At 46.2% G+C, this 27,016-nt stretch overlaps 24 non-coding genes across 24 annotated transcripts; all 24 read left to right on the forward strand.

Annotated features, from left to right (window-relative positions):
- Positions 1-932: 932 nt before the first annotated feature.
- On the forward strand, positions 933-1,005 carry trnar-acg (transfer RNA arginine (anticodon ACG)). Its single transcript has one exon. It is a non-coding gene; the product is annotated as a tRNA-Arg (tRNA).
- A 1,466-nt stretch (positions 1,006-2,471) lies between these two features.
- trnar-acg (transfer RNA arginine (anticodon ACG)) lies at positions 2,472-2,544 on the forward strand. The gene has a single exon. It is a non-coding gene; the product is annotated as a tRNA-Arg (tRNA).
- Positions 2,545-2,890: 346 nt separating this feature from the next.
- Positions 2,891-2,963, forward strand: trnam-cau (transfer RNA methionine (anticodon CAU)). The gene has a single exon. It is a non-coding gene; the product is annotated as a tRNA-Met (tRNA).
- A 342-nt stretch (positions 2,964-3,305) lies between these two features.
- On the forward strand, positions 3,306-3,377 carry trnah-gug (transfer RNA histidin (anticodon GUG)). Its single transcript has one exon. It is a non-coding gene; the product is annotated as a tRNA-His (tRNA).
- Positions 3,378-4,428: 1,051 nt separating this feature from the next.
- On the forward strand, positions 4,429-4,501 carry trnam-cau (transfer RNA methionine (anticodon CAU)). Its single transcript has one exon. It is a non-coding gene; the product is annotated as a tRNA-Met (tRNA).
- A 342-nt stretch (positions 4,502-4,843) lies between these two features.
- trnah-gug (transfer RNA histidin (anticodon GUG)) lies at positions 4,844-4,915 on the forward strand. The gene has a single exon. It is a non-coding gene; the product is annotated as a tRNA-His (tRNA).
- A 1,051-nt stretch (positions 4,916-5,966) lies between these two features.
- trnam-cau (transfer RNA methionine (anticodon CAU)) lies at positions 5,967-6,039 on the forward strand. Its single transcript has one exon. It is a non-coding gene; the product is annotated as a tRNA-Met (tRNA).
- Positions 6,040-7,085: 1,046 nt separating this feature from the next.
- Positions 7,086-7,158, forward strand: trnah-aug (transfer RNA histidin (anticodon AUG)). The gene has a single exon. It is a non-coding gene; the product is annotated as a tRNA-His (tRNA).
- A 346-nt stretch (positions 7,159-7,504) lies between these two features.
- Positions 7,505-7,577, forward strand: trnam-cau (transfer RNA methionine (anticodon CAU)). Its single transcript has one exon. It is a non-coding gene; the product is annotated as a tRNA-Met (tRNA).
- Positions 7,578-8,624: 1,047 nt separating this feature from the next.
- Positions 8,625-8,697, forward strand: trnar-acg (transfer RNA arginine (anticodon ACG)). Its single transcript has one exon. It is a non-coding gene; the product is annotated as a tRNA-Arg (tRNA).
- A 346-nt stretch (positions 8,698-9,043) lies between these two features.
- trnam-cau (transfer RNA methionine (anticodon CAU)) lies at positions 9,044-9,116 on the forward strand. Its single transcript has one exon. It is a non-coding gene; the product is annotated as a tRNA-Met (tRNA).
- A 342-nt stretch (positions 9,117-9,458) lies between these two features.
- trnah-gug (transfer RNA histidin (anticodon GUG)) lies at positions 9,459-9,530 on the forward strand. Its single transcript has one exon. It is a non-coding gene; the product is annotated as a tRNA-His (tRNA).
- A 1,051-nt stretch (positions 9,531-10,581) lies between these two features.
- Positions 10,582-10,654, forward strand: trnam-cau (transfer RNA methionine (anticodon CAU)). The gene has a single exon. It is a non-coding gene; the product is annotated as a tRNA-Met (tRNA).
- Positions 10,655-11,699: 1,045 nt separating this feature from the next.
- Positions 11,700-11,772, forward strand: trnah-aug (transfer RNA histidin (anticodon AUG)). Its single transcript has one exon. It is a non-coding gene; the product is annotated as a tRNA-His (tRNA).
- Positions 11,773-12,118: 346 nt separating this feature from the next.
- On the forward strand, positions 12,119-12,191 carry trnam-cau (transfer RNA methionine (anticodon CAU)). The gene has a single exon. It is a non-coding gene; the product is annotated as a tRNA-Met (tRNA).
- A 342-nt stretch (positions 12,192-12,533) lies between these two features.
- Positions 12,534-12,605, forward strand: trnah-gug (transfer RNA histidin (anticodon GUG)). The gene has a single exon. It is a non-coding gene; the product is annotated as a tRNA-His (tRNA).
- A 632-nt stretch (positions 12,606-13,237) lies between these two features.
- On the forward strand, positions 13,238-13,310 carry trnar-acg (transfer RNA arginine (anticodon ACG)). The gene has a single exon. It is a non-coding gene; the product is annotated as a tRNA-Arg (tRNA).
- A 9,801-nt stretch (positions 13,311-23,111) lies between these two features.
- Positions 23,112-23,184, forward strand: trnam-cau (transfer RNA methionine (anticodon CAU)). The gene has a single exon. It is a non-coding gene; the product is annotated as a tRNA-Met (tRNA).
- A 342-nt stretch (positions 23,185-23,526) lies between these two features.
- trnah-gug (transfer RNA histidin (anticodon GUG)) lies at positions 23,527-23,598 on the forward strand. The gene has a single exon. It is a non-coding gene; the product is annotated as a tRNA-His (tRNA).
- Positions 23,599-24,230: 632 nt separating this feature from the next.
- On the forward strand, positions 24,231-24,303 carry trnal-aag (transfer RNA leucine (anticodon AAG)). The gene has a single exon. It is a non-coding gene; the product is annotated as a tRNA-Leu (tRNA).
- A 346-nt stretch (positions 24,304-24,649) lies between these two features.
- trnam-cau (transfer RNA methionine (anticodon CAU)) lies at positions 24,650-24,722 on the forward strand. Its single transcript has one exon. It is a non-coding gene; the product is annotated as a tRNA-Met (tRNA).
- Positions 24,723-25,064: 342 nt separating this feature from the next.
- On the forward strand, positions 25,065-25,136 carry trnah-gug (transfer RNA histidin (anticodon GUG)). Its single transcript has one exon. It is a non-coding gene; the product is annotated as a tRNA-His (tRNA).
- Positions 25,137-25,769: 633 nt separating this feature from the next.
- Positions 25,770-25,842, forward strand: trnar-acg (transfer RNA arginine (anticodon ACG)). The gene has a single exon. It is a non-coding gene; the product is annotated as a tRNA-Arg (tRNA).
- Positions 25,843-26,188: 346 nt separating this feature from the next.
- Positions 26,189-26,261, forward strand: trnam-cau (transfer RNA methionine (anticodon CAU)). The gene has a single exon. It is a non-coding gene; the product is annotated as a tRNA-Met (tRNA).
- The last annotated feature ends 755 nt before the right edge of the window (positions 26,262-27,016 follow it).

The raw sequence follows: 27,016 nt of genomic DNA on the forward strand, positions 1-27,016 counted from the left end.
TGGTCCTTGCAGAGTTAATCACACAAGCCAGAAACATGACAACACGTATCCGATCCTGCATTTCACTCATCTGTGCAACTCTTCCACAAAGACGATAAACTGGACCATAAGAGCGTGGGCTTTGATTATTATATAGACAATGCTCTTCCGCAACATATGGATACTTGTCCTCTGATGTAGAAATGGCCACACGCCGTTTGATCGCTACAGTTTGTGACGGGTGAGGAGCCGTGATCGTATAGTGGTTAGTACTCTGCGTTGTGGCTGCAGCAACCCCGGTTCGAATCCGGGTCACGGCAAGCCTTTTCAGTGTACGGCTGGCTATTGATCGCACGCTTTTCTTTGGAATCCTTTAGGGTAGAACGGGTACAAGGTTTGGTGCTTAGGATGTGGAGAGAGTCGTTTGAATTCATGTCTAATCTTTTCCTTGGGATTTGATCAGGGGCGCCCATTATCTGGTGACTTTTGAATTAGTCTCTGCTATTTGCATTTCATCGGGACTTTCCAAAGAATTCAAAATATCAAGGCAAAGTTATGAGTCGGAAATGCCAATTTATAGGCCAAATGAATGGTACCATCTTCCATCCGCTGGTCATGACACTAGCCAGGGCAAACGTTTCTCTGTTCAAAAAAGGCAACCTTGAACGAGAGCAGATCTGGACATGTACTAGACCCACACCTTCCATACATTACTCTTCAGTGTTCCATACGGTCTAGCGTTTAGTATTCCTGGTTTTCACCCAGGCGGGCAGAGTTGGACTCCAAGTATGGGAATCTTCTTGTGTCTGCTTTTACGAGCTGAGTAAAGCAGAGAACATCCTGAAGACCACAACACAAGTTGAGATTGTACTTGGCTTTGGAGTTGAATGAATCAGTTTCATGAGACATAGGCGGGAAGGTCCTCCAGAGTCCATCCCTCTTCCTGCGGCAGTGGGCCAGTGGCGCAATGGATAACGCGTCTGACTACGGATCAGAAGATTCTAGGTTCGACTCCTGGCTGGCTCGGCAACCTTTTCATTCATTACTTTTTGCCATTTGGGAACTTGTTTGATTTTCATTGGCTCCCTAGAGGTTCAAGCATGGGTAAAGCTGCCTAGATTTTCACACAGCCGAAAACATGAGTGCTCCATTGTATTTGCGCAAAGTTGTGAATTTTGCACTTTTCTTTCAGCAGTATTTCTAGTAAGAAACGTTTAACGGTGCATATTCAGACAAAGCTGAGTTAACCTGTGGGTGGTTTTGTTGTCTTAGCCGAGTAGCCAAACACTCCTTTCCAGCTGTTCTCGCAAAAGTGTAGAGATGGCTGCAATTGTATGAGGCAGTGATATTTTTTTGCCTGTCTGGGATGAGTTCCTAGTTAGCGCAGTAGGTAGTGCGTCTGTCTCATAATCTGAAGGTCGTGAGTTTGATCCTCACACGGGGCAGGTTGCTCTTTTAAAATCAGATGCATGCCCTTAAGCTCTGGTCTTGCTTGCATTTTTAACAAAGTGTGCAAGCTCCGTTCTCTGCCTTCACAAGCTCTGTGTTGGTTCTTCATGCTGGTCCTTGCAGAGTTAATCACACAAGCCAGAAACATGACAACACGTATCCGATCCTGCATTTCACTCATCTGTGCAACTCTTCCACAAAGACGATAAACTGGACCATAAGAGCGTGGGCTTTGATTATTATATAGACAATGCTCTTCCGCAACATATGGATACTTGTCCTCTGATGTAGAAATGGCCACACGCCGTTTGATCGCTACAGTTTGTGACGGGTGAGGAGCCGTGATCGTATAGTGGTTAGTACTCTGCGTTGTGGCTGCAGCAACCCCGGTTCGAATCCGGGTCACGGCAAGCCTTTTCAGTGTACGGCTGGCTATTGATCGCACGCTTTTCTTTGGAATCCTTTAGGGTAGAACGGGTACAAGGTTTGGTGCTTAGGATGTGGAGAGAGTCGTTTGAATTCATGTCTAATCTTTTCCTTGGGATTTGATCAGGGGCGCCCATTATCTGGTGACTTTTGAATTAGTCTCTGCTATTTGCATTTCATCGGGACTTTCCAAAGAATTCAAAATATCAAGGCAAAGTTATGAGTCGGAAATGCCAATTTATAGGCCAAATGAATGGTACCATCTTCCATCCGCTGGTCATGACACTAGCCAGGGCAAACGTTTCTCTGTTCAAAAAAGGCAACCTTGAACGAGAGCAGATCTGGACATGTACTAGACCCACACCTTCCATACATTACTCTTCAGTGTTCCATACGGTCTAGCGTTTAGTATTCCTGGTTTTCACCCAGGCGGGCAGAGTTGGACTCCAAGTATGGGAATCTTCTTGTGTCTGCTTTTACGAGCTGAGTAAAGCAGAGAACATCCTGAAGACCACAACACAAGTTGAGATTGTACTTGGCTTTGGAGTTGAATGAATCAGTTTCATGAGACATAGGCGGGAAGGTCCTCCAGAGTCCATCCCTCTTCCTGCGGCAGTGGGCCAGTGGCGCAATGGATAACGCGTCTGACTACGGATCAGAAGATTCTAGGTTCGACTCCTGGCTGGCTCGGCAACCTTTTCATTCATTACTTTTTGCCATTTGGTAACTTGTTTGATTTTCATTGGCTCCCTAGAGGTTCAAGCATGGGTAAAGCTGCCTAGATTTTCACACAGCCGAAAACATGAGTGCTCCATTGTATTTGCGCAAAGTTGTGAATTTTGCACTTTTCTTTCAGCAGTATTTCTAGTAAGAAACGTTTAACGGTGCATATTCAGACAAAGCTGAGTTAACCTGTGGGTGGTTTTGTTGTCTTAGCCGAGTAGCCAAACACTCCTTTCCAGCTGTTCTCGCAAAAGTGTAGAGATGGCTGCAATTGTATGAGGCAGTGATATTTTTTTGCCCTTTTGGGTTGAGTGCCTCGTTAGCGCAGTAGGTAGCGCGTCAGTCTCATAATCTGAAGGTCGTGAGTTCGATCCTCACACGGGGCAGGTTGCTCTTTTAAAATCAGATGCATGCCCTTAAGCTCTGGTCTTGCTTGCATTTTTAACAAAGTGTGCAAGCTCCGTTCTCTGCCTTCACAAGCTCTGTGTTGGTTCTTCATGCTGGTCCTTGCAGAGTTAATCACACAAGCCAGAAACATGACAACACGTATCCGATCCTGCATTTCACTCATCTGTGCAACTCTTCCACAAAGACAATAAACTGGACCATAAGAGCGTGGGCTTTGATTATTATATAGACAATGCTCTTCCGCAACATATGGATACTTGTCCTCTGATGTAGAAATGGCCACATGCCGTTTGATTGCTACAGTCTGTGACGGGTGAGGAGCCGTGATCGTATAGTGGTTAGTACTCTGCGTTGTGGCCGCAGCAACCCCGGTTCGAATCCGGGTCACGGCAAGCCTTTTCAGTGTACGGCTGGCTATTGATCGCACGCTTTTCTTTGGAATCCTTTAGGGTAGAACGGGTACAAGGTTTGGTGCTTAGGATGTGGAGAGAGTCGTTTGAATTCATGTCTAATCTTTTCCTTGGGATTTGATCAGGGGCGCCCATTATCTGGTGACTTTTGAATTAGTCTCTGCTATTTGCATTTCATCGGGACTTTCCAAAGAATTCAAAATATCAAGGCAAAGTTATGAGTCGGAAATGCCAATTTATAGGCCAAATGAATGGTACCATCTTCCATCCGCTGGTCATGACACTAGCCAGGGCAAACGTTTCTCTGTTCAAAAAAGGCAACCTTGAACGAGAGCAGATCTGGACATGTACTAGACCCACACCTTCCATACATTACTCTTCAGTGTTCCATACGGTCTAGCGTTTAGTATTCCTGGTTTTCACCCAGGCGGGCAGAGTTGGACTCAAGTATGGGAATCTTCTTGTGTCTGCTTTTACGAGCTGAGTAAAGCAGAGAACATCCTGAAGACCACAACACAAGTTGAGATTGTACTTGGCTTTGGAGTTGAATGAATCAGTTTCATGAGACATAGGCGGGAAGGTCCTCCAGAGTCCATCCCCCTTCCTTCAGCAGTGGGCCAGTGGCGCAATGGATAACGAGTCTGACTACGGATCAGAAGATTCTAGGTTCGACTCCTGGCTGGCTCGGCAACCTTTTCATTCATTACTTTTTGCCATTTGGGAACTTGTTTGATTTTCATTGGCTCCCTAGAGGTTCAAGCATGGGTAAAGCTGCCTAGATTTTCACACAGCCGAAAACATGAGTGCTCCATTGTATTTGCGCAAAGTTGTGAATTTTGCACTTTTCTTTCAGCAGTATTTCTAGTAAGAAACGTTTAACGGTGCATATTCAGACAAAGCTGAGTTAACCTGTGGGTGGTTTTGTTGTCTTAGCCGAGTAGCCAAACACTCCTTTCCAGCTGTTCTCGCAAAAGTGTAGAGATGGCTGCAATTGTATGAGGCAGTGATGTTTATTTGCCTGTCTGGGGTGTGTGCCTCGTTAGCGCAGTAGGTAGTGCGTCAGTCTCATAATCTGAAGGTCGTGAGTTCGATGCTCACACGGGGCAGGTTGCTCTTTTAAAATCAGATGCATGCCCTTAAGCTCTGGTCTTGCTTGCATTTTTAACAAAGTGTGCAAGCTCCGTTCTCTGCCTTCACAAGCTCTGTGTTGGTTCTTCATGCTGGTCCTTGCAGAGTTAATCACACAAGCCAGAAACATGACAACACGTATCCGATCCTGCATTTCACTCATCTGTGCAACTCTTCCACAAAGACAATAAACTGGACCATAAGAGCGTGGGCTTTGATTATTATATAGACAATGCTCTTCCGCAACATATGGATACTTGTCCTCTGATGTAGAAATGGCCACATGCCGTTTGATTGCTACAGTCTGTGACGGGTGAGGAGCCGTGATCGTATAGTGGTTAGTACTCTGCGTTGTGGCCGCAGCAACCCCGGTTCGAATCCGGGTCACGGCAAGCCTTTTCAGTGTACGGCTGGCTATTGATCGCACGCTTTTCTTTGGAATCCTTTAGGGTAGAACGGGTACAAGGTTTGGTGCTTAGGATGTGGAGAGAGTCGTTTGAATTCATGTCTAATCTTTTCCTTGGGATTTGATCAGGGGCGCCCATTATCTGGTGACTTTTGAATTAGTCTCTGCTATTTGCATTTCATCGGGACTTTCCAAAGAATTCAAAATATCAAGGCAAAGTTATGAGTCGGAAATGCCAATTTATAGGCCAAATGAATGGTACCATCTTCCATCCGCTGGTCATGACACTAGCCAGGGCAAACGTTTCTCTGTTCAAAAAAGGCAACCTTGAACGAGAGCAGATCTGGACATGTATTAGACCCACACCTTCCATACATTACTCTTTAGTGTTCCATACGGTCTAGCGTTTAGTATTCCTGGTTTTCACCCAGGCGGGCAGAGTTGGACTCAAGTATGGGAATCTTCTTGTGTCTGCTTTTACGAGCTGAGTAAAGCAGAGAACATCCTGAAGACCACAACACAAGTTGAGATTGTACTTGGCTTTGGAGTTGAATGAATCAGTTTCATGAGACATAGGCGGGAAGGTCCTCCAGAGTCCATCCCTCTTCCTTCGGCAGTGGGCCAGTGGCGCAATGGATAACGAGTCTGACTACGGATCAGAAGATTCTAGGTTCGACTCCTGGCTGGCTCGGCAACCTTTTCATTCATTACTTTTTGCCATTTGGGAACTTGTTTGATTTTCATTGGCTCCCTAGAGGTTCAAGCATGGGTAAAGCTGCCTAGATTTTCACACAGCCGAAAACATGAGTGCTCCATTGTATTTGCGCAAAGTTGTGAATTTTGCACTTTTCTTTCAGCAGTATTTCTAGTAAGAAACGTTTAACGGTGCATATTCAGACAAAGCTGAGTTAACCTGTGGGTGGTTTTGTTGTCTTAGCCGAGTAGCCAAACACTCCTTTCCAGCTGTTCTCGCAAAAGTGTAGAGATGGCTGCAATTGTATGAGGCAGTGATGTTTATTTGCCTGTCTGGGGTGTGTGCCTCGTTAGCGCAGTAGGTAGTGCGTCAGTCTCATAATCTGAAGGTCGTGAGTTCGATGCTCACACGGGGCAGGTTGCTCTTTTAAAATCAGATGCATGCCCTTAAGCTCTGGTCTTGCTTGCATTTTTAACAAAGTGTGCAAGCTCCGTTCTCTGCCTTCACAAGCTCTGTGTTGGTTCTTCATGCTGGTCCTTGCAGAGTTAATCACACAAGCCAGAAACATGACAACACGTATCCGATCCTGCATTTCACTCATCTGTGCAACTCTTCCACAAAGACAATAAACTGGACCATAAGAGCGTGGGCTTTGATTATTATATAGACAATGCTCTTCCGCAACATATGGATACTTGTCCTCTGATGTAGAAATGGCCACATGCCGTTTGATTGCTACAGTCTGTGACGGGTGAGGAGCCGTGATCGTATAGTGGTTAGTACTCTGCGTTGTGGCCGCAGCAACCCCGGTTCGAATCCGGGTCGCGGCAAGCCTTTTCAGTGTACGGCTGGCTATTGATCGCACGCTTTTCTTTGGAATCCTTTAGGGTAGAACGGGTACAAGGTTTGGTGCTTAGGATGTGGAGAGAGTCGTTTGAATTCATGTCTAATCTTTTCCTTGGGATTTGATCAGGGGCGCCCATTATCTGGTGACTTTTGAATTAGTCTCTGCTATTTGCATTTCATCGGGACTTTCCAAAGAATTCAAAATATCAAGGCAAAGTTATGAGTCGGAAATGCCAATTTATAGGCCAAATGAATGGTACCATCTTCCATCCGCTGGTCATGACACTAGCCAGGGCAAACGTTTCTCTGTTCAAAAAAGGCAACCTTGAACGAGAGCAGATCTGGACATGTACTAGACCCACACCTTCCATACATTACTCTTCAGTGTTCCATACGGTCTAGCGTTTAGTATTCCTGGTTTTCACCCAGGCGGGCAGAGTTGGACTCAAGTATGGGAATCTTCTTGTGTCTGCTTTTACGAGCTGAGTAAAGCAGAGAACATCCTGAAGACCACAACACAAGTTGAGATTGTACTTGGCTTTGGAGTTGAATGAATCAGTTTCATGAGACATAGGCGGGAAGGTCCTCCAGAGTCCATCCCTCTTCCTGCGGCAGTGGGCCAGTGGCGCAATGGATAACGCGTCTGACTATGGATCAGAAGATTCTAGGTTCGACTCCTGGCTGGTTCGGCAACCTTTTCATTCATTACTTTTTGCCATTTGGGAACTTGTTTGATTTTCATTGGCTCCCTAGAGGTTCAAGCATGGGTAAAGCTGCCTAGATTTTCACACAGCCGAAAACATGAGTGCTCCATTGTATTTGCGCAAAGTTGTGAATTTTGCACTTTTCTTTCAGCAGTATTTCTAGTAAGAAACGTTTAACGGTGCATATTCAGACAAAGCTGAGTTAACCTGTGGGTGGTTTTGTTGTCTTAGCCGAGTAGCCAAACACTCCTTTCCAGCTGTTCTCGCAAAAGTGTAGAGATGGCTGCAATTGTATGAGGCAGTGATATTTTTTTGCCCGTCTGGGATGAGTGCCTCGTTAGCGCAGTAGGTAGCGCGTCTGTCTCATAATCTGAAGGTCGTGAGTTTGATCCTCACACGGGGCAGGTTGCTCTTTTAAAATCAGATGCATGCCCTTAAGCTCTGGTCTTGCTTGCATTTTTAACAAAGTGTGCAAGCTCCGTTCTCTGCCTTCACAAGCTCTGTGTTGGTTCTTCATGCTGGTCCTTGCAGAGTTAATCACACAAGCCAGAAACATGACAACACGTATCCGATCCTGCATTTCACTCATCTGTGCAACTCTTCCACAAAGACGATAAACTGGACCATAAGAGCGTGGGCTTTGATTATTATATAGACAATGCTCTTCCGCAACATATGGATACTTGTCCTCTGATGTAGAAATGGCCACACGCCGTTTGATCGCTACAGTTTGTGACGGGTGAGGAGCCGTGATCGTATAGTGGTTAGTACTCTGCGTTGTGGCTGCAGCAACCCCGGTTCGAATCCGGGTCACGGCAAGCCTTTTCAGTGTACGGCTGGCTATTGATCGCACGCTTTTCTTTGGAATCCTTTAGGGTAGAACGGGTACAAGGTTTGGTGCTTAGGATGTGGAGAGAGTCGTTTGAATTCATGTCTAATCTTTTCCTTGGGATTTGATCAGGGGCGCCCATTATCTGGTGACTTTTGAATTAGTCTCTGCTATTTGCATTTCATCGGGACTTTCCAAAGAATTCAAAATATCAAGGCAAAGTTATGAGTCGGAAATGCCAATTTATAGGCCAAATGAATGGTACCATCTTCCATCCGCTGGTCATGACACTAGCCAGGGCAAACGTTTCTCTGTTCAAAAAAGGCAACCTTGAACGAGAGCAGATCTGGACATGTACTAGACCCACACCTTCCATACATTACTCTTCAGTGTTCCATACGGTCTAGCGTTTAGTATTCCTGGTTTTCACCCAGGCGGGCAGAGTTGGACTCCAAGTATGGGAATCTTCTTGTGTCTGCTTTTACGAGCTGAGTAAAGCAGAGAACATCCTGAAGACCACAACACAAGTTGAGATTGTACTTGGCTTTGGAGTTGAATGAATCAGTTTCATGAGACATAGGCGGGAAGGTCCTCCAGAGTCCATCCCTCTTCCTGCGGCAGTGGGCCAGTGGCGCAATGGATAACGCGTCTGACTACGGATCAGAAGATTCTAGGTTCGACTCCTGGCTGGCTCGGCAACCTTTTCATTCATTACTTTTTGCCATTTGGTAACTTGTTTGATTTTCATTGGCTCCCTAGAGGTTCAAGCATGGGTAAAGCTGCCTAGATTTTCACACAGCCGAAAACATGAGTGCTCCATTGTATTTGCGCAAAGTTGTGAATTTTGCACTTTTCTTTCAGCAGTATTTCTAGTAAGAAACGTTTAACGGTGCATATTCAGACAAAGCTGAGTTAACCTGTGGGTGGTTTTGTTGTCTTAGCCGAGTAGCCAAACACTCCTTTCCAGCTGTTCTCGCAAAAGTGTAGAGATGGCTGCAATTGTATGAGGCAGTGATATTTTTTTGCCTGTCTGGGATGAGTGCCTCGTTAGCGCAGTAGGTAGCGCGTCAGTCTCATAATCTGAAGGTCGTGAGTTCGATCCTCACACGGGGCAGGTTGCTCTTTTAAAATCAGATGCATGCCCTTAAGCTCTGGTCTTGCTTGCATTTTTAACAAAGTGTGCAAGCTCCGTTCTCTGCCTTCACAAGCTCTGTGTTGGTTCTTCATGCTGGTCCTTGCAGAGTTAATCACACAAGCCAGAAACATGACAACACGTATCCGATCCTGCATTTCACTCATCTGTGCAACTCTTCCACAAAGACAATAAACTGGACCATAAGAGCGTGGGCTTTGATTATTATATAGACAATGCTCTTCCGCAACATATGGATACTTGTCCTCTGATGTAGAAATGGCCACATGCCGTTTGATTGCTACAGTCTGTGACGGGTGAGGAGCCGTGATCGTATAGTGGTTAGTACTCTGCGTTGTGGCCGCAGCAACCCCGGTTCGAATCCGGGTCACGGCAAGCCTTTTCAGTGTACGGCTGGCTATTGATCGCACGCTTTTCTTTGGAATCCTTTAGGGTAGAACGGGTACAAGGTTTGGTGCTTAGGATGTGGAGAGAGTCGTTTGAATTCATGTCTAATCTTTTCCTTGGGATTTGATCAGGGGCGCCCATTATCTGGTGACTTTTGAATTAGTCTCTGCTATTTGCATTTCATCGGGACTTTCCAAAGAATTCAAAATATCAAGGCAAAGTTATGAGTCGGAAATGCCAATTTATAGGCCAAATGAATGGTACCATCTTCCATCCGCTGGTCATGACACTAGCCAGGGCAAACGTTTCTCTGTTCAAAAAAGGCAACCTTGAACGAGAGCAGATCTGGACATGTACTAGACCCACACCTTCCATACATTACTCTTCAGTGTTCCATACGGTCTAGCGTTTAGTATTCCTGGTTTTCACCCAGGCGGGCAGAGTTGGACTCAAGTATGGGAATCTTCTTGTGTCTGCTTTTACGAGCTGAGTAAAGCAGAGAACATCCTGAAGACCACAACACAAGTTGAGATTGTACTTGGCTTTGGAGTTGAATGAATCAGTTTCATGAGACATAGGCGGGAAGGTCCTCCAGAGTCCATCCCTCTTCCTTCGGCAGTGGGCCAGTGGCGCAATGGATAACGAGTCTGACTACGGATCAGAAGATTCTAGGTTCGACTCCTGGCTGGCTCGGCAACCTTTTCATTCATTACTTTTTGCCATTTGGGAACTTGTTTGATTTTCATTGGCTCCCTAGAGGTTCAAGCATGGGTAAAGCTGCCTAGATTTTCACACAGCCGAAAACATGAGTGCTCCATTGTATTTGCGCAAAGTTGTGAATTTTGCACTTTTCTTTCAGCAGTATTTCTAGTAAGAAACGTTTAACGGTGCATATTCAGACAAAGCTGAGTTAACCTGTGGGTGGTTTTGTTGTCTTAGCCGAGTAGCCAAACACTCCTTTCCAGCTGTTCTCGCAAAAGTGTAGAGATGGCTGCAATTGTATGAGGCAGTGATGTTTATTTGCCTGTCTGGGGTGTGTGCCTCGTTAGCGCAGTAGGTAGTGCGTCAGTCTCATAATCTGAAGGTCGTGAGTTCGATGCTCACACGGGGCAGGTTGCTCTTTTAAAATCAGATGCATGCCCTTAAGCTCTGGTCTTGCTTGCATTTTTAACAAAGTGTGCAAGCTCCGTTCTCTGCCTTCACAAGCTCTGTGTTGGTTCTTCATGCTGGTCCTTGCAGAGTTAATCACACAAGCCAGAAACATGACAACACGTATCCGATCCTGCATTTCACTCATCTGTGCAACTCTTCCACAAAGACAATAAACTGGACCATAAGAGCGTGGGCTTTGATTATTATATAGACAATGCTCTTCCGCAACATATGGATACTTGTCCTCTGATGTAGAAATGGCCACATGCCGTTTGATCGCTACAGTCTGTGATGGGTGAGGAGCCGTGATCGTATAGTGGTTAGTACTCTGCGTTGTGGCCGCAGCAACCCGGTTCGAATCCGGGTCACGGCAAGCCTTTTCAGTGTACGGCTGGCTATTGATCGCACGCTTTTCTTTGGAATCCTTTAGGGTAGAACGGGTACAAGGTTTGGTGCTTAGGATGTGGAGAGAGTCGTTTGAATTCATGTCTAATCTTTTCCTTGGGATTTGATCAGGGGCGCCCATTATCTGGTGACTTTTGAATTAGTCTCTGCTATTTGCATTTCATCGGGACTTTCCAAAGAATTCAAAATATCAAGGCAAAGTTATGAGTCGGAAATGCCAATTTATAGGCCAAATGAATGGTACCATCTTCCATCCGCTGGTCATGACACTAGCCAGGGCAAACGTTTCTCTGTTCAAAAAAGGCAACCTTGAACGAGAGCAGATCTGGACATGTACTAGACCCACACCTTCCATACATTACTCTTCAGTGTTCCATACGGTCTAGCGTTTAGTATTCCTGGTTTTCACCCAGGCGGGCAGAGTTGGACTCAAGTATGGGAATCTTCTTGTGTCTGCTTTTACGAGCTGAGTAAAGCAGAGAACATCCTGAAGACCACAACACAAGTTGAGATTGTACTTGGCTTTGGAGTTGAATGAATCAGTTTCATGAGACATAGGCGGGAAGGTCCTCCAGAGTCCATCCCTCTTCCTGCGGCAGTGGGCCAGTGGCGCAATGGATAACGCGTCTGACTATGGATCAGAAGATTCTAGGTTCGACTCCTGGCTGGTTCGGCAACCTTTTCATTCATTACTTTTTGCCATTTGGGAACTTGTTTGATTTTCATTGGCTCCCTAGAGGTTCAAGCATGGGTAAAGCTGCCTAGATTTTCACACAGCCGAAAACATGAGTGCTCCATTGTATTTGCGCAAAGTTGTGAATTTTGCACTTTTCTTTCAGCAGTATTTCTAGTAAGAAACGTTTAACGGTGCATATTCAGACAAAGCTGAGTTAACCTGTGGGTGGTTTTGTTGTCTTAGCCGAGTAGCCAAACACTCCTTTCCAGCTGTTCTCGCAAAAGTGTAGAGATGGCTGCAATTGTATGAGGCAGTGATATTTTTTTGCCCGTCTGGGATGAGTGCCTCGTTAGCGCAGTAGGTAGCGCGTCAGTCTCATAATCTGAAGGTCGTGAGTTCGATCCTCACACGGGGCAGGTTGCTCTTTTAAAATCAGATGCATGCCCTTAAGCTCTGGTCTTGCTTGCATTTTTAACAAAGTGTGCAAGCTCCGTTCTCTGCCTTCACAAGCTCTGTGTTGGTTCTTCATGCTGGTCCTTGCAGAGTTAATCACACAAGCCAGAAACATGACAACACGTATCCGATCCTGCATTTCACTCATCTGTGCAACTCTTCCACAAAGACAATAAACTGGACCATAAGAGCGTGGGCTTTGATTATTATATAGACAATACTCTTCCGCAACATATGGATACTTGTCCTCTGATGTAGAAGCGGCCACATGCCGTTTGATTGCTACAGTCTGTGACGGGTGAGGAGCCGTGATCGTATAGTGGTTAGTACTCTGCGTTGTGGCCGCAGCAACCCCGGTTCGAATCCGGGTCACGGCAAGCCTTTTCAGTGTACGGCTGGCTATTGATCGCACGCTTTTCTTTGGAATCCTTTAGGGTAGAACGGGTACAAGGTTTGGTGCTTAGGATGTGGAGAGAGTCGTTTGAATTCATGTCTAATCTTTTCCTTGGGATTTGATCAGGGGCGCCCATTATCTGGTGACTTTTGAATTAGTCTCTGCTATTTGCATTTCATCGGGACTTTCCAAAGAATTCAAAATATCAAGGCAAAGTTATGAGTCGGAAATGCCAATTTATAGGCCAAATGAATGGTACCATCTTCCATCCGCTGGTCATGACACTAGCCAGGGCAAACGTTTCTCTGTTCAAAAAAGGCAACCTTGAACGAGAGCAGATCTGGACATGTACTAGACCCACACCTTCCATACATTACTCTTCAGTGTTCCATACGGTCTAGCGTTTAGTATTCCTGGTTTTCACCCAGGCGGGCAGAGTTGGACTCAAGTATGGGAATCTTCTTGTGTCTGCTTTTACGAGCTGAGTAAAGCAGAGAACATCCTGAAGACCACAACACAAGTTGAGATTGTACTTGGCTTTGGAGTTGAATGAATCAGTTTCATGAGACATAGGCGGGAGGGTCCTCCAGAGTCCATCCCTCTTCCTGCGGCAGTGGGCCAGTGGCGCAATGGATAACGCGTCTGACTACGGATCAGAAGATTCTAGGTTCGACTCCTGGCTGGCTCGGCAACCTTTTCATTCATTACTTTTTGCCATTTGGGAACTTGTTTGATTTTCATTGGCTCCCTAGAGGTTCAAGCATGGGTAAAGCTGCCTAGATTTTCACACAGCCGAAAACATGAGTGCTCCATTGTATTTGCGCAAAGTTGTGAATTTTGCACTTTTCTTTCAGCAGTATTTCTAGTAAGAAACGTTTAACGGTGCATATTCAGACAAAGCTGAGTTAACCTGTGGGTGGTTTTGTTGTCTTAGCCGAGTAGCCAAACACTCCTTTCCAGCTGTTCTCGCAAAAGTGTAGAGATGGCTGCAATTGTATGAGGCATGTAGAAAAATGTCTACATAGTGTTGCCCGTACCCCACCCCTCTTCCGGGGCGCAACACCTTGCGTGTTCGTTTTGTGGAAAGAGTCGCAGATGAGTGGAGTGAAGTTAGAAGCAAACCAAAGTATTTATTTAAGAATGCTGGATCCAGGAGAACAAATACATTAAAGACAGTGTATCAACCATCCCAAAGCAAAGTTCTGACCCCGTTCTCATCTGACTCCACGTTTATACCCCAAATGACGTGAAACCTGCCGATGAGGCGTTTCTACAGATTAGTCTATGTGAATATGCAAGATGGCACATGTTAGTACTCAGATTCACTTGTCTGACTCCACCATCATGCTTGACCTTGACTATGTTTTGTATTTTCTCAAAGCTGGACAGTGTAGCATTCTCTATGTGTGTGCGAGGCAGCTGCAGGTTAGGGAGTTACCCACACAGAGAGAAGGCCGCTTTGTCCGACCCTATCAGCATCCCCTCTACCCACACAGAGAGAAGGCCGCTCCGTCCGACCCTATCAGCATCCCCTCCATATCACTTCAGTTCAAACAAAGTACACCAGTCCCAATTGGGGCCAACACGATGGTCCATGACAGTGACTTCAGACACATGGAGTGGCCTCACTTGTCATGCTGATGTATAGTTTTAATAACGCAAATGTCTTTAAGCGTGAATCACCCGCCTTTACCATAGAACTCCATATGTTACATGTTAATGTGTCTCAGGAGGCCATGTCATGTGAGTTAGTAGGCCATACAATGTAATAAGGTTATAATATGTCTTATAGAGTCACACCAATACGTGTTACAAGTGGGTATTATGTGGGTTAGAAACAAGCCATACATTGTTAGCTATGTGTGTAAGCCTACATGATATAAGTATCGGATAATCATTTGTATAGATGCATATAAAATACAAGGTTTCACACAATGATTATGTAGTTGTTAATACTAAGTTGAGTAATCATTATTTAAGGATAATTTGTCAACAAACACAAGGTATAATAAACATTTTACTACAACAATCTCCCTTTTGACGTGTCCTCGAAGACACGTCAACACACTTGTAGTTCCTCCAAACATGTGTTTGACATGTGGTTAACATTTGTGAGAGCGAAAACCTGTCCGGCAGCCAACCAACCAATTTTGACAGGAAAAATTCTCTCACAACCCCTCTGCCCCAGGCGGCCAATTTTACCCATGTCAATGGAGGAAGTGACATTATTCCCATATAGTTATCCCCACAATGGTTTTTTATAACAGTTCCTCCTGCTCTTCCTCACCGTCCAAAATAGGTAACATATATGGTGGTTTGCGGTCTTTACCCTCCATCATACGTGTTACAATGGCCAGTATTGTGACCATTATACCCGTTAGAGTAATTGTTATTATTATCTGCAGCCATGTTGGAAGAACTGGAGGAAGTGGTGGTTCGTTATGGTGTCTGTATTTTGCCCTTTGCCACCCCCTTTTCCCGTACCAAGCCATTATTAAACAACAAATGTGTTTTCCCTCTAAGTTTCCCTCTACTTAGTAAACTATTGTCTATAACCCTATATGTGTAAGTGTTAAAGTTACAATGTGTGTTTTTTTTTTTTTTTTTACAATCTCTTAGTTCAAAGCAACCTGTAAAGAAAAAATGTTTTATTGTTCTGGGTCACCGTCAGTGCTGGACAGCTCCTCGGTGGCTCCCCTCGGGCCCGGGGGTGCTCGGATGTCGCTTGTCGTCAGCTCGGTGTCAGTTGGTCAGGTAGATGCGCTCTTGTCGCGCGTCACTCTCTCAAGGCGTGCTCAGATGGCACTTGTTGCTGATTGGATGCTTGCTTCTGCACCTGTTGGTCCCCGGGTGGCAGTGCTGGCTTGCACTGAGATAGGTGGTACCACGAGCTGCCTTTGCTCTGGAGTCGTACCGCGTGGCTGGTTCTCTCTGTCACCTGGAATGGACCTGTCCAGCGAGGCTCTGACCACTTTCGCTTAATGGCTCTCAGGTACAACCATGGGGCCACGGCCACCTCCGGGGGTATCTCGCGGTCCTCGTCTCCTCCTCTGTTTCTCCGTACCTGTACAGATAAATCCTCACACACTGATTTTAGTTTCAAAAACAGCTGTCGATATGTATCTGTTGTAATCCCAGGCGAGCCTGTATCGGGGCTCAATCTTGTTTTTGGGCCTGGAAATGCTATGCCTCTGACCAGTTCAAATGGGGAGAAGCCTGTGCTTCTATTAATTGAGTTCCGAATGCTGATCAGGGCCATTGGGAGGGCATCTAGCCAATTCATGCCCGTGGTCAGTGTAATCTTAGCTAGCTTGGATTTTAAATTTTGATTCATCCTCTCCACCTGACCCTGTGAGGCAGGATGATACACACAACCATAGCTATGGCGCAGCCCCAACGACTGCTCCACCCACTGCAGTGTCTTGCTCGTAAAATGACTCCCATTATCTGAGTGAACCTTCCTGGGGAACCCGTGTTGTGGTATCCAACAATTGATCAACATCTTGCACACAGACCTGGCATCCTCTTTTATGGTGGGAATTGCCTCCACCCACCCTGAAAATCGGTCTACTACCACCAGGAGATACCTGTATCTCCTTACTGAGTCAATCATGTCAGTATAGTCAATCTGAATTTCTTCTCCGTGTGAATCTGGCAATGGAAACTTTCCAGGTGTTGGCTTAAGTGCTTTTGCTACGTTCTGGGTGTTACAAATCTGACATTGGGTGATGTAATCTACCACTAAGGCTGACATGAATGGGTGCCACCATTGTTTTAGATTTTCCAGTGTTTGTTGTCTCCCTACGTGTGCTACTGTGTGTGCTTCTTCTAGAACTGCTTTCGCTAGTGACATTGGTAACACTGCTTGTCCCCTTTGTGACATCCACACCTGGCTGTCTGGACTAGCCCCCTTTGCTAGCCACGTTGACTTCTCCTCTGGATTTGCCTCATCCTGTAGACGTCTAAGCTCTTGTCCTGTGGGAATCGGTTCCCAGGGTACACTGGAGTCCAACACAAACATGGTGTTGGGTTCCGTGTAGCCTGCTGCTCTTTTTGCTGCCCCATCTGCTGCTTCATTCCCTCTGTTTATCATTGTGTCTCCCTTTTGGTGTCCTTTACACTTTACAATTGCTACTTTGCTCGGTTTGTGTATGGCTGCTTCTAATCGCATTAATTCTGTTTTATGTTTGACTGGTTTCCCAGCGCTTGTGACATACCCAGCTTGCTTCCAGTGTGGAATGTCTACATGTGCTGCTGTCACTACGTATGCTGAGTCGCTGTAGATAGTGACGTCTCTCCCTTCTGCCAGTTCTAGTGCTGCGATTACTGCTAGTAGTTCTGCTTTCTGTGCTGATGGATTTTGTTTCACTTCTTCTGCTATGACTGTCCAAAACTCATGTGCCTCCCCCCTTGCTTCCTGGACCACCGCGTATCCTGCTCTGACTCCACCTGTGTTTGTTCTGTACCCACACCCATCTGTCCACAAATTCCATGACCCTGGGATGGGTGTGGCCTGTAAATCTGGTCTTACTTTTCCTTGCCTCTCTACCTGTTCCTCACACTCATGTGGTGGGCCTTCCAGCATCCCCTCTGCCATGTTGACTCCTTCATGTGTGTAGGTGATGTTGGGTGCAGTCAGTGCTTTGTGAATGCGTCTCTGTCGCAAGGGAGTGAGTGTAAACATCTGTGAGTTTATGTATGCCACTACTCCGTGTGTGGTTAGTATGTGCAATGGGTATCCTGCTACCAGATGTGCTGTTTTCTGGACTAATTTGGTCAGTCCTGCTACATGTCTTGTGCACTGTGGTTGTCTCCTCTCTATAAGGTCCAATGGAACACTTAAGTACATTAGCACTGCTCTACCTTCCCCCTTTTTCTGAAACAGTACACCATTAACCAAAGTGTCTGTTTCAGAAACATCCAGGTAAAAAGGTAGTGAATAGTTAGGTCTGGCTAGGTCAGCTGCAGTAGATAAGGCCTGTTTAACATCTATAAATGCCTGTTCTGTTTCCACCGTCCAAGTCAGGTTACCAGACAAATTTCTCATCCCCACGGTTTTCACCATGTCCCTAAGAGGTTGTGTTCGTCCAACAAAGTCAGGAATGTATTGTCTACTATAGCCTGTCAGTCCTAAGAATGCTAACATGTCTTTAACAGTCTCCGGTCTTGTGTGTGACAGTATAGCGGACCTGTGTGTGGCTGACAAGCCTGTCGACCCCTGTGTTACTACCCTCCCCAGGAAAGTAACTCTAGATCTACAGCACTGTAACTTTTGTTTGGACACTTTGTACCCAGCCTTTGCTAAACATTCCAGCGCCGCCTTGGTGGCCTCAAGGCAGATTTCCGGCGTCGTGGCTGAAATAATGACGTCATCTACGTACTGAGTCAAAAGGGAGTGTTCTGGCAGTTGGCATGACTCCAGACTCTGCCTCAGAGCCTGATTAAATAGGCCCGGAGACAGGGCTAGTCCCTGAGGTAGCCTATTGTACCGGAATTGGGTGCCTTTGTGTGTGAATGCACAAATATCTCTGCAGTGTTCTGCCAGTGGCACACAGAAAAATGCGTTAGCCAAGTCAATGCAGGTGAACTACTTCATGTCCGGACCCAACTCTGATAGGGCAGTGTATGGGTTGGGAACTGGAACAGTGGCCGTAGCTAATGCTGCATTTATGGCTCTCAGATCATGGGCCATCCGATATTGGCCAGGTTCCTTTTTTGGAACCGGCAAAATCGGTGTGTTCCATGCTGATTGGCACGGTTCCAGGACTCCGGCCTCCACCAAGGCCTGGACCGTTTTGTCCAATGATTCAACAGCATCTGGCTTGTGTCTATATTGGGGAACCCAAATCGGTTCTGTAGTGGCCATGGAAAATGAGACTGGTGTCTGATCTATGTATCCTACATCGTCTGGGCCTGTGGACCACAGTGTGTCAGGCAGTGATGCCAATAATGCTTCTGTTAGCGGGTGATCAGAGTCCTCACAACCATGGTGTCTAGGTAGCAATTGATGTTGTAATGTGACTGAGATAGGTGAGTTATCAGTGATGTGGTATGTCTGTGTGGACTGTGAAAACATGACGCCGGGCAGCTGGGTCTGGACCCAATCCGTGGCCTCGTTTGCTCTTTTTACCATAGGGCCCAACTGCTTGGCCTCATGCTTCGGATGGAGAGCTAGTGAAATGTGTGGTGCTGCTGTGTCTGACATTTTATACCAACAGTGTTGTTGTGGTGTCAGTGTGACTGGTGATGCCACCCCTTCAGGACCCACATAAATCCCTGTGGTGTCAACAGACCACTGAGTACTCTCTAATTCTGTCTGAAATGTGTCATAGTAAGTTAAATCTCCCACTACATCATAGAACAGGGTGACATGGAACGGGTCGGGTGGCGGGATATAGGGTGCCATAGCCCCAATCCAAGGCGACCATTGTTGAAACAGGTCAATTAGTGGTGGTGTTGGGTCTGTTAGTTCAGACAATAGTCCCCAGCAAATGTCCACTGACTCATCCTGTTCTGGCCGTATCAGGTACATTCCATCCGTGTACCCCATCACACCCACAGTGTTATGTCCATCTAGCCATGTAAGAGTAATTCCGTCTGGTTGACATAAAATAGTGACCCCCATTTTCATCAATAAGTCTCTACCACAAATGTTCAAGGGTGCGTGTGGTGCAATCAAAAATGAATGTGACACAGTCTGTACACCAGTATTGACTGGTAACTGTCTTGTTTTTGGCAGTGATGTAGGTTTCCCCGAGAAGCCCCTAACCTGCACAGTTTGTTCACTCATCAGGTGTGCTGGTAATACTGTGGTGATGACTGACCATGTGGCTCCCGTGTCCACCAGAAAAGGGATTTTGGAGGCCCCCACAGTCAATGACAGCATGGGTTCTGCCCTAGCCCTGCTGTCCTGGTGCTCCTCTGGGCCCCGTCAGCGTCCACCCCATGGCTCCATGCTGTACTGTCCAGCAGGATGCTGCCGTGGGGCTGGTTGTGGTGCCGCGTGTGGGTGTGGTGCCTGGTGCGGATATGTCGTCTCAGGTGATAGTGGTGCTGTACATTGTGCTGCCCAGTGGCCCATGGCCCCGCATCTCAGACATGCACCTGGTCCGGGCTGGCCCCCGCCCCGCCACCGTCCACCACCCCGCCCCCTGCCCCTTGAGTAGGGCCGTTGTGGGAAGTATGGGCGTGGTCCATAACTATATGGTGGGTTTTGTGTTGGCCATGGCTGGGTGGGCATGTATGCTTGTGTGTCCATGAATGTTTGTGGTTGCTGTGGTGATGTTATCATCTGTGGTGTCTGCTCATTTGGCTGTGAGCTGTGGTGTCAGCTAGTGGTGTGTGCTCTCGGGCTGAGCCCCCCCTTTCCTGCTGCTCCACTCTGACTGTCCCTGTGTCTATGGTGAAGACTGGCAACAGAATATCTGCAGGTGGGATGTGTCTTGGGTTGTATGGCGGAGGCAGGGCGTCAGGCCCCTCCCCCTTGTGTTTTGTTTACTCACTGTCCACTGCCGCCTTCTCCGCAGATGGTGCGTTCGCCTTCGGCCGGGACGGATTCTGTATTTTCAGTGTGACTAAATCGGGTATCATGCTCAGAAATGCAGTTGTGATAGCTCTCAGCTCTGCTAAGTCCTCCTGTGCTGCTTTAAAGCTATTTTTAGCCTTTGTTCTTTTTAACAAACCAGCCCGCTTCATTTCTGCTTCAGCCTGACCTGATCTGTCTTCCAACTCTTTCTTCATCTGATTAATGCAGTGTATTAAACATGTTCTCTCTCCCGTATGTTTTTGTCCCCATGTCTCAAACCTGCTGATCACACTTTTCTGCACCTCATCTCGCTGTTTCAGATTTATCACACCCTCTTTAACCCCCTGGGCTACCCTTTCTATTTGCAGTTCAAAGGGTTTCCATTCCCAGTTTCCCACGCCGTAAAGGGCATTTAGTTCTTTACTCAAATTTCTACTACTAGCCATGTTGTGTGCAAGGTGCTGATCAAGGATGGATCTCACCTGAATGGGTCTTCGCTCTACTTCTCTCTCAAATGCGATTACGTTAACACCGCAGGGTTTCACGCATTGAGATTTTTCGAGCAGTGTCCTCCCAGGGCTCCCCCTCTGCACTTCTCCGCAGCAGCCGCTGCGCTCCGTGCTCCTCGGCGGTATATAACAGGGAAAGAGAAGAGGAAAAATTTCAGCTTTCAGCTCAGTGAAGAATTTCACAGTCTGATAATCATATACAGCACAACCGTGTGTTCGTCAAGGCTCTCTCAGGCACACTGAAAAAGCTCTTGTGTGTATCCTTTACACAACGCTAGGTACGCCTGGTCCCCGACCAGCCGGCCGAGCCGTGCTTACAGAAGCAAGTACCTGTAATTGGCACCCAGTCACACTTGTGGGCCCTCCGCCCCTTTCACACAGTTAGGCAAAATATGAAACACACAGCGGCGTGCTCACACGCACTTATATGGCCATACAGCCTCTTTTTAAACTAAACATTCACACTTAAACTACATACAGCGCCGTGTGCACGCACTTATATGGACATATCATATATGAGACATACAGCGCCGTGCGCACATGCACTTATGTGAACTCCTTTTAAACGAGACATTCAGGCCAATTACTTGTCTCTGACAAAGCGCCGCCCACACGGTCCCACTATAACCTAGTTATAGTAGTTCGATGTTCCAGGTATTACCTATACCTGCGGAGTCGCCAATCCGAGTGAAACAAAATTAAACAGCTGCTTTAATACACAAAATCACAATAAAATCATACAATACAACCCTTTTAGCAGGAACCGCTTCTGCTTTATACAATTAAAAATACACAACAATAATAACCATGACTACTTTGCGAGTGGATCAATCTCGAGGTGAGTCTCCCACCTGGCAATTATCCGACCACCTCGTCAGATGTCGGGGGGATACGCCAGCTTCCAATCCTAACCCTTGCTCCGGAATCACCCGTCGGAGTTACCTTTAGCCGGAATCACCCATCGGCATTAACCATATAAAATAGAAAAACCCTACTCCGGAATCACCCGTCGGAGTTACCTTTAGCCGGAATCACCCATCGGCATTAACCATATAAAATAGAAAAACCCTACTCCGGAATCACCCGTCGGAGTTACCTTTAGCCGGAATCACCCATCGGCATTAACCATATAAAATAGAAAAACCCTACTCCGGAATCACCCGTCGGAGTTACCCTTAGCCGGAATCACCCATCGGCATTAACCATAAATAAATTGATATGCTTCCTGCTCCCCTCCAGACAGCACTCGGACCGCCTCACCACTCAAATTTCAGATATTCAATATGCAGAATTCGATTAACAGGCTCTGCTTACCTTTTTGTGGTGCGCGCGCGAGTGGATCAGTGCCGGATGCCGTCTTTCGTCACAACTTTCCCACACGTCGGAGGTCACCAATTTGTAGAAAAATGTCTACATAGTGTTGCCCGTACCCCACCTCTCTTCCGGGGCGCAACACCTTGCGTGTTCGTTTTGTGGAAAGAGTCGCAGACGAGTGGAGTGAAGTTAGAAGCAAACCAAAGTATTTATTTAAGAATGCTGGATCCAGGAGAACAAATACATTAAAGACAGTGTATCAACCATCCCAAAGCAAAGTTCTGACCCCGTTCTCATCTGACTCCACGTTTATACCCCAAATGACGTGAAACCTGCCGATGAGGCGTTTCTACAGATTAGTCTATGTGAATATGCAAGATGGCACATGTTAGTACTCAGATTCACGTGTCTGACTCCACCATCATGCTTGACCTTGACTATGTTTTGTATTTTCTCAAAGCTGGACAGTGTAGCATTCTCTATGTGTGTGCGAGGCAGCTGCAGGTTAGGGAGTTACCCACACAGAGAGAAGGCCGCTTTGTCCGACCCTATCAGCATCCCCTCTACCCACACAGAGAGAAGGCCGCTCCGTCCGACCCTATCAGCATCCCCTCCATATCACTTCAGTTCAAACAAAGTACACCAGTCCCAATTGGGGCCAACACGATGGTCCATGACAGTGACTTCAGACACATGGAGTGGCCTCACTTGTCATGCTGATGTATAGTTTTAATAACGCAAATGTCTTTAAGCGTGAATCACCCGCCTTTACCATAGAACTCCATATGTTACATGTTAATGTGTCTCAGGAGGCCATGTCATGTGAGTTAGTAGGCCATACAATGTAATAAGGTTATAATATGTCTTATAGAGTCACACCAATACGTGTTACAAGTGGGTATTATGTGGGTTAGAAACAAGCCATACATTGTTAGCTATGTGTGTAAGCCTACATGATATAAGTATCGGATAATCATTTGTATAGATGCATATAAAATACAAGGTTTCACACAATGATTATGTAGTTGTTAATACTAAGTTGAGTAATCATTATTTAAGGATAATTTGTCAACAAACACAAGGTATAATAAACATTTTACTACACCAGGCAGTGATGTTTTTTTGCCTGTCTGGGGTGTGTGCCTCGTTAGCGCAGTAGGTAGCGCATCAGTCTCATAATCTGAAGGTCGTGAGTTCGATCCTCACACAGGGCAGGTTGCTCTTTTAAAATCAGATGCATGCCCTTAAGCTCTGGTCTTGCTTGCATTTTTAACAAAGTGTGCAAGCTCCGTTCTCTGCCTTCACAAGCTCTGTGTTGGTTCTTCATGCTGGTCCTTGCAGAGTTAATCACACAAGCCAGAAACATGACAACACGTATCCGATCCTGCATTTCACTCATCTGTGCAACTCTTCCACAAAGACAATAAACTGGACCATAAGAGCGTGGGCTTTGATTATTATATAGACAATACTCTTCCGCAACATATGGATACTTGTCCTCTGATGTAGAAATGGCCACATGCCGTTTGATTGCTACAGTCTGTGACGGGTGAGGAGCCGTGATCGTATAGTGGTTAGTACTCTGCGTTGTGGCCGCAGCAACCCCGGTTCGAATCCGGGTCACGGCAAGCCTTTTCAGTGTACGGCTGGCTATTGATCGCACGCTTTTCTTTGGAATCCTTTAGGGTAGAACGGGTACAAGGTTTGGTGCTTAGGATGTGGAGAGAGTCGTTTGAATTCATGTCTAATCTTTTCCTTGGGATTTGATCAGGGGCGCCCATTATCTGGTGACTTTTGAATTAGTCTCTGCTATTTGCATTTCATCGGGACTTTCCAAAGAATTCAAAATATCAAGGCAAAGTTATGAGTCGGAAATGCCAATTTATAGGCCAAATGAATGGTACCATCTTCCATCCGCTGGTCATGACACTAGCCAGGGCAAACGTTTCTCTGTTCAAAAAAGGCAACCTTGAACGAGAGCAGATCTGGACATGTACTAGACCCACACCTTCCATACATTACTCTTCAGTGTTCCATACGGTCTAGCGTTTAGTATTCCTGGTTTTCACCCAGGCGGGCAGAGTTGGACTCAAGTATGGGAATCTTCTTGTGTCTGCTTTTACGAGCTGAGTAAAGCAGAGAACATCCTGAAGACCACAACACAAGTTGAGATTGTACTTGGCTTTGGAGTTGAATGAATCAGTTTCATGAGACATAGGCGGGAAGGTCCTCCAGAGTCCATCCCTCTTCCTGCGCCAGTGGGCCAGTGGCGCAATGGATAACGCGTCTGACTAAGGATCAGAAGATTCTAGGTTCGACTCCTGGCTGGCTCAGCAACCTTTTCATTCATTACTTTTTGCCATTTGGGAACTTGTTTGATTTTCATTGGCTCCCTAGAGGTTCAAGCATGGGTAAAGCTGCCTAGATTTTCACACAGCCGAAAACATGAGTGCTCCATTGTATTTGCGCAAAGTTGTGAATTTTGCACTTTTCTTTCAGCAGTATTTCTAGTAAGAAACGTTTAACGGTGCATATTCAGACAAAGCTGAGTTAACCTGTGGGTGGTTTTGTTGTCTTAGCCGAGTAGCCAAACACTCCTTTCCAGCTGTTCTCGCAAAAGTGTAGAGATGGCTGCAATTGTATGAGGCAGTGATGTTCTTTTGCCTGCCTGAGGTGTGTGCCTCGTTAGCGCAGTAGGTAGCGCGTCAGTCTCATAATCTGAGGGTTGTGAGTTCGATCCTCACACGGGGCAGGTTGCTCTTTTAAAATCAGATGCATGCCCTTAAGCCCTGGTCTTGCTTGCATTTTTAACAAAGTGTGCAAGCTCCGTTCTCTGCCTTCACAAGCTCTGTGTTGGTTCTTCATGCTGGTCCTTGCAGAGTTAATCACACAAGCCAGAAACATGACAACACGTATCCGATCCTGCATTTCACTCATCTGTGCAACTCTTCCACAAAGACAATAAACTGGACCATAAGAGCGTGGGCTTTGATTATTATATAGACAATGCTCTTCCGCAACATATGGATACTTGTCCTCTGATGTAGAAATGACCACATGCCGTTTGATTGCTACAGTCTGTGACGGGTGAGGAGCCGTGATCGTATAGTGGTTAGTACTCTGCGTTGTGGCCGCAGCAACCCTGGTTCGAATCCGGGTCACGGCAAGCCTTTTCAGTGTACGGCTGGCTATTGATCGCATGCTTTTCTTTGGAATCCTTTAGGGTAGAACGGGTACAAGGTTTGGTGCTTAGGATGTGGAGAGAGTCGTTTGAATTCATGTCTAATCTTTTCCTTGGGATTTGATCAGGGGCGCCCATTATCTGGTGACTTTTGAATTAGTCTCTGCTATTTGCATTTCATCGGGACTTTCCAAAGAATTCAAAATATCAAGGCAAAGTTATGAGTCGGAAATGCCAATTTATAGGCCAAATGAATGGTACCATCTTCCATCCGCTGGTCATGACACTAGCCAGGGCAAACGTTTCTCTGTTCAAAAAAGGCAACCTTGAACGAGAGCAGATCTGGACATGTATTAGACCCACACCTTCCATACATTACTCTTTAGTGTTCCATACGGTCTAGCGTTTAGTATTCCTGGTTTTCACCCAGGCAGGCAGAGTTGGACTCCAAGTATGGGAATCTTCTTGTGTCTGCTTTTACGAGCTGAGTAAAGCAGAGAACATCCTGAAGACCACAACACAAGTTGAGATTGTACTTGGCTTTGGAGTTGAATGAATCAGTTTCAAGAGACATAGGCGGGAAGGTCCTCCAGAGTCCATCCCTCTTCCTGCGGCAGTGGGCCAGTGGCGCAATGGATAACGCGTCTGACTACGGATCAGAAGATTCTAGGTTCGACTCCTGGCTGGCTCGGCAACCTTTTCATTCATTACTTTTTGCCATTTGGGAACTTGTTTGATTTTCATTGGCTCCCTAGAGGTTCAAGCATGGGTAAAGCTGCCTAGATTTTCACACAGCCGAAAACATGAGTGCTCCATTGTATTTGCGCAAAGTTGTGAATTTTGCACTTTTCTTTCAGCAGTATTTCTAGTAAGAAACGTTTAACGGTGCATATTCAGACAAAGCTGAGTTAACCTGTGGGTGGTTTTGTTGTCTTAGCCGAGTAGCCAAACACTCCTTTCCAGCTGTTCTCGCAAAAGTGTAGAGATGGCTGCAATTGTATGAGGCAGTGATATTTTTTTGCCAGTCTGGAGTGAGTGCCTCATTAGCGCAGTAGGTAGCGCATCAGTCTCATAATCTGAAGGTCGTGAGTTCGATCCTCACACGGGGCAGGTTGCTCTTTTAAAATCAGATGCATGCCCTTAAGCTCTGGTCTTGCTTGCATTTTTAACAAAGTGTGCAAGCTCCGTTCTCTGCCTTCACAAGCTCTGTGTTGGTTCTTCATGCTGGTCCTTGCAGAGTTAATCACACAAGCCAGAAACATGACAACACGTATCCAATCCTGCATTTCACTCATCTGTGCAACTCTTCCACAAAGACGATAAACTGGACCATAAGAGCGTGGGCTTTGATTATTATATAGACAATGCTCTTCCGCAACATATGGATACTTGTCCTCTGATGTAGAAATGGCCACATGCCGTTTGATTGCTACAGTCTGTGACGGGTGAGGAGCTGTGATCGTATAGTGGTTAGTACTCTGCGTTGTGGCCGCAGCAACCCCGGTTCGAATCCGGGTCACGGCAAGCCTTTTCAGTGTACGGCTGGCTATTGATCGCACGCTTTTCTTTGGAATCCTTTAGGGTAGAACGGGTACAAGGTTTGGTGCTTAGGATGTGGAGAGAGTCGTTTGAATTCATGTCTAATCTTTTCCTTGGGATTTGATCAGGGGCGCCCATTATCTGGTGACTTTTGAATTAGTCTCTGCTATTTGCATTTCATCGGGACTTTCCAAAGAATTCAAAATATCAAGGCAAAGTTATGAGTCGGAAATGCCAATTTATAGGCCAAATGAATGGTACCATCTTCCATCCGCTGGTCATGACACTAGCCAGGGCAAACGTTTCTCTGTTCAAAAAAGGCAACC

Source organism: Salminus brasiliensis, chromosome 9 (genome assembly GCF_030463535.1).
Source record: "Salminus brasiliensis chromosome 9, fSalBra1.hap2, whole genome shotgun sequence".
In the NCBI taxonomy this organism is placed as follows: domain Eukaryota; kingdom Metazoa; phylum Chordata; class Actinopteri; order Characiformes; family Bryconidae; genus Salminus; species Salminus brasiliensis.